Raw genomic sequence first — 5,936 nt, forward strand, 5'->3', positions numbered from 1 at the left:
AATATTAGCAAGAATGATTCGTGTTTAATTGTGACATTTGTCTTGATTAGTACTCCGCAGTTACCACATGTGATTGGAAGCAGGTTGCCAGTTGAGCCAGTCAGAAACCTGACATCCAGGTAATATAAAAAAAAGTCACTGCCACTAAAAGATGATTTTCCATCCTAATTTCTAGGTGTTTTCTTCTAATTAAAACAAAACAAATAATTCTTTACTATACAAAATGTCTTACCCAGTCTTACCCAAACCGAATTTCTCAGTGTTACAGCTGTATAGTTAACTGCTACTCCGTGTGTTTCTTAGGTTTGGAATATGTTTCTCTGTATAGTATTTTTTTTCCTTGTATGGCTGTTGTCACTTTGTACATAAATCCATATGTAGTATTCCCTCATGTATGGTGACCTCGGCATTGTAGAGGTTATAACACAACAAGAAAATCAAACAGAAACAACAGGTTACTCTGCAAAGTGACACGATGCATCCTGCCGAGAAAAATGATAATTTAAAATACTGGAGAAATATATTCTATATATTGTATAATTTTTCATAAAGAAATAAACTCCTTTGCTTATGATACTCTAAAATTATTTTAGTGGTTACAGCTGACTGTAATTACTTAGAGATGCAACTTTATCCACAGAAAAATTGCTCTTAAAAGACAAAGCTCTGGCCTTGTGGATGAATCTGCTGTCCAGTAGCTGGCACTATTTCCTTAAATAAGTTAAGCTGCAATATCTTTCCTGCGGCAAGGCAAAACAGGGTTCCCATCCACCATCATTAGAAAGTATTTTAATTTGTTTTCCTGTGTCTCTGCAAGCTGCATTTCTAAGCAAAACGCTTGTTGCCTGTCTCATATCTGTATATTTGTGCGCTAGCATACATTTCATGGAGACATTGTACATATGATATTAATATTGACACAAGTAAAAATCAGCCTTGTTTTATTTTGAAATGAGACATGTTGCTAGCATGAGTTTGTATAGCTGTGTAGGAATGAATAGAATTGCTTCTCAATATGAGTTTGGACCAGCAGAACTAGTTTTCAGAGGGAGTTGTGTGGATACCTGTCATATAAATCTCACGTCTTTCTAGTATCACATAAAGTAGACCTACCTGACTTTCAAGAAGTCATTTATTTTCAAGCTATTCGTTGTTAAATAAACAAAAACGAAAGCAAAGAGAAAATATTATGGTATAGTTTCTTTTACGTTTTGTTTACGGAATGCTGGTTTAAATCTGGTTCTTTTCTTTGCCTCTCCAACACTAACTCAGCAAAGCTGTACAGCACATTTTTTTGGTCTTTTTGTATTGGAATCTCCTGAATTTCTTTAAAAATGTTTGTATTTTTGAACATGCTTATTTGAGTAGAGTATCAATATGGCTTCGTTTCTTCTTGCACTTACAAATGACTGTCACTTCAATTATAATATTTTTTAAATGGTTACTGCAGGAGGAATAGGTCCTAAAAGCCATTTTGCATCATGGGAGTAATTAGGCAAATATCCCCAACAGCTCCTTCACGGTCTCCATTACTTCAATGGAAGAAAGAAAGGAAGCAAGAATTACTCGCCTGGTTACGATTTCCAGTAACACCTACAATTAAGACCCGTTAGTTGCCCACAGAAGTGCAGGTAGTTTCCAGTAGAAAGCCGGTGGTTCGTAGCAGCTCCCCTTACGCGTGGGCTCCTCGCCGGGGCGGCTGAATTCCCAGCTGTGCTCAGCGATTTCTGAAAGCAGTAAGAGACCTTTGGGGCTCAACGCTTCTGCATATCTGTTTCTCTTTTGGGTTTTTTAATTATTTTTGCTTATAAGGACCTTTCATCTAACCTCTCTTTGGGAAAAGCAAACCCCAAACAGCCAGCCCGAAACCCCCAGTGCTGCCGTGTGTATGAGTGGGAAAGGATGAATGGAAATCTGCCCTGAGTCAAAAATCACCCCACTCCGTGTCAGCGACCCCGTGGTGTGAAGAACTTGATTTTATTTTTTATAAAGTTTTATTTTCTGTATTTCTCTCAATCCAAATGCCAAAAAAGTCCAAAGTCATTTTCATTTTTTTAAAAAAATATTCATTTTAAAAGAAGGGAGTGCATAATTGGAGAAATGTGAAAATTGCCATCTAGTCAATACTTCCCACCAGGATCTTTATCTGCTGACTCCTGTCTGCTGCAGCCCAAACCAGATAAAGTCTAAGAACTGATTAGGCTTGTGACAACCTTTGTTGCAAGCTTCAGGCTGTTTTTAATGTTTTTCCTTTAGGAATCATCCGCACTAGCGCACGCTGCCGCAACGCCGATTGCAGGCGAGCGTTGTTTTGTTTTCTCAGTCATTTTCATTGAGATGTTTTGTGTTTTACATGGAGATATTTCAGCTGACACTTCATGAGTATTCAAGCTAGTCCCCTAATCTTGTCTCTCCCAGCTGCTGGGAGTCTCTGGTGGCCAAAGCAGGGCTGCTTGCAGCTTTCCCCAGTATTTGGAGAAATCCTGAAACACCGGTTTTCCCGTACCAAAGTTACAGCTCTCTCCAGCATTTCGAGGGGTGATAGGTCTGGGATTGCTGGGGAGATGCTGTCTTAGCACCTTCCCAGCCTCCGTAAGCTGACAAAATCCCTGGTCGTTATTCCTGGAGGGGCAAGGAGGAAGTGTCATTAGTCAAAGACGATCTTTGAAAGAGGAACAAAATTCGGGAACAAACTTAGGGAACAAAATTAGGGAACAAGATCAGGGCGGGCTCCCCCAAAAGCCTGGCTGAGGGCAGAGCCCTCCCAGGCGGGGGGTCCCTGACCGGGGCAGAGCGTGGGGCAGCCGCCCCGGGGGGAGGCCGGGTGCGACCCAGCCGCAGACACAGTCATCCGTTTCCTTGCACTCTGGGTCGCTGCAGATCAACTAGACTCATTGTCCCAGAAAATGCCTCTGTTAAACAGACACAAATTTCAAATCATATTAGCGAGTGTCAAATTATCGAATAATGAATATAAATCCCCTGTGCTATCACTTGCTCTGTTGCTGCTAAGAGATGTTTATGACATTCCTGTGATGTGCTACTCATCTGTGCCGGTATGAGTGCTTTTTCTATTAAAATTTTAATTCAGATCCTTAAATCTTAATGTTGGTGTTTCATGATGCCTCAGGGCCTAAAAATCATACAGTGACAAAAAGATGTGCAATGGAATTTGTACAGCGCACACTGACTTTTGAGGAATATGCCCAATGAATATTAAACAAATGGCTAAAACTCCCGGGGAATCTCACTCACCTGAGCTTTTTTCTCTTTCCCAATTATTTCTTTTCCCTTTTTTTTCCCATCGGGGTTTTATTTTCCATTGTAAGGGTACCACTCATACAGTGTACCTTGGAAAGTGCAGGGCACTAATGGTTTTTTAGAGATTTGCTTTCAAAAGTAAACTAACAGAGCAAGCTCACATTTTCCTGAGCAGTTTTTTGTCATTGTCACTGCATTTTTTCTAAGGCAGCCTGTTACAGGTGGGAGGAAGTGTGGCCATGTAGGCTGAATAAAAACTATCACCAGCTGTACTGCCAGTTCTGAAATAGTCCATTAAATCAAATAACTGTTTTTTTTTCCCCCCCCTCTGGCCAGGAGTATTTATTAAAACTAGTTGATGGAAATCTGTGGTGATTTCATTAATTACCTAGAAGGGAATTTCAGACTGCCTGCTGGGAGGAGGGAGTCAGGGACAGCCAGCCGTGTGAGCAGGCAGACCCTGTCGGATAGGGAATTACTAATTACCTGGTGCCACGGCTGTTAGTTTGGTTACATTTGGTTACGATATGCCTTTACATTTTGCTGGCAATACCAGTGTGAGAGGGGAAACGACACTTTCAGATTTGATACCTCAGTCAACCCGGGATGCAATTTCATCCAGCAAGGAGGAGGCATTTCCCTGGCCCCCGGAATCCTGGCTTGCGGATTTAAGCAGCCTCCTCTGGAACAAAAGAGGGATGGATGTTGCTCAAAAAGTTGTGCGGTTTTGACTGCGCATAAGATTAAGCAAAAAAAATCAGCTCTTCCTAACTAATAGGAAAAATCTCCCGTCTGCTAGCTCCCCTGCAAGTGAGCCGTTTGCGTTCACAGAGCAGAGTACCATTGATTCGGTGTGGATTGTAATCTCAGACCCAAGTTTTTATTTAAAAAAAAAACCAAAACCATAATGTAATTCCACAATCAAGAACTTGTAGGAATGGCCCCAGCTTCATTCTCTGGCAAAATTTGGAGTCCCAGTCTCCAGAAATTCTCGCTTGCTCTTGCTTGACTCTGCCTTCAGCAAGTCTAGCGGTACAGGACTGGGTGTCGAAGCCCTTCTGGGGCTGGATCTTTAGGAATAACAGAATTCGGAACCAAATCAGAAAATGACTTTCCCCTCTGGATAAAAATGTGTGTGTATGAATAATAATTAAGAAAATCTTCTTTGTAACTCAAGTTTTAAATGGATCTAACTAGCATATCATTTAATGATTTATGATATTTGTTCTCTTGTGTTCTTGTTACAAAAATGTTAATGAGTAGCTCTTTTTCTGATAACTACTTCCATTGACTGAACGGGTCAGATCCAATGCATCAGAGGTTTTAATAAAACTTTTCAGGCCAATGTTATTTTTGAGATGAAAACAAATACTAGCACAATCTTTCTGTATAAAAAGGTGGGGTTTTTAACAGTAATTCCACATGCAGTTTCGTAAACTAAAGTTAGAATAACATTCATTGATCCTTGCACACTTCTGAAAGGAAATCTCATCATAATTTTTTATAGTCATTATTTTGCAGGTGAGTGGGAAATCCAGATTATTTACGTACCTGTAAGAATGGATATGAAGAAAGGAAATTCTTAATGGCAAGAGAATTTCCTTTGTTTGACAATGGATCAAGCCCTCAGCTGCATCTCTGTTGATGTTTAGTATCTCACAATAAGGCGTACAAACCGTGTTGGAGTACCAGTACATGTTTACATTGCAGCTCCGTATCTTTCATGTAAAAGTCTCAAGTGATCTGCACTGATTTGTTCAGTTTTCGGGCAGGAACCAGTAGCTGGGTTTGAGCCAAAGCATACTGTCTGTTTCGTTTTTTATTATTATTATTACTTTAAACAAGATACTTTGTAATTTCATGAGAAAAGATCAAGGCAAATGTGGTGTCACCGTTACAATGTTACTTTTTGAGCTAAATGTTGGTGTGCATTTATTAAAGTTTAGAGAAACGTGTTGTACTGTAGTTGCTGTTTGTATCCTGCATATGTGCACGTACGGTTTTAAAAGATATTTTCATTTTACATGAAATACAACTTTGCTAATAAAAGTTTGACTTGATGTAATCTTCAAAAGCCTTAGCTGTAATCAGCAAGTTTTTCTTTTGTTTTGGTTTGGGTGGTTTTTTTTTTTCCTCCTGATACCATTTCTTTGTTGGGAATTTGTTTTAATTGTCATTCATAGCCCTCCCTAGCTTGTGGTCTGTGGTGGGTTTTCTTGGCCCCGCGCCGAGGTCGAGCCACCCTTGGCTTTCACTGGGGCGGTCGGACACCCTGGACAAACAACCATCTAGATATGATCTACACCACAGCAGGGATGAACCTGAACTGCAAACGCCCTGAATTCAAATGCCTCATTTATTTCATGATATGATCATCGCCTGGATCAAACTATCGTCCTATATAATGTTAACATCTATAACATGCTTTATATACTCTGCTTGTGTTGGTTAACATCACATAACCTCCCAAGCACGCAGAGCTTTAAGCTAAGTGGCATGTGAAATAACTGCAAAAATAACATTATCCAGTATTAAAATATGCTTAGCCATGAAACGGAAGGCAAAAGCTCAACGTGAGCAGAGGTGAAAGGAGCTGATCCAGTTATACGTGGTAGGATACAGCTATAAAGATTAGCAGGGTGAATTTCTATCCTCTTCATTAAAGATCACCACAA

The sequence above is a fragment of the Fulmarus glacialis genome, unplaced genomic scaffold (assembly GCF_000690835.1).
Source record: "Fulmarus glacialis isolate BGI_N327 unplaced genomic scaffold, ASM69083v1 scaffold10, whole genome shotgun sequence".
NCBI lineage: Eukaryota > Metazoa > Chordata > Aves > Procellariiformes > Procellariidae > Fulmarus > Fulmarus glacialis.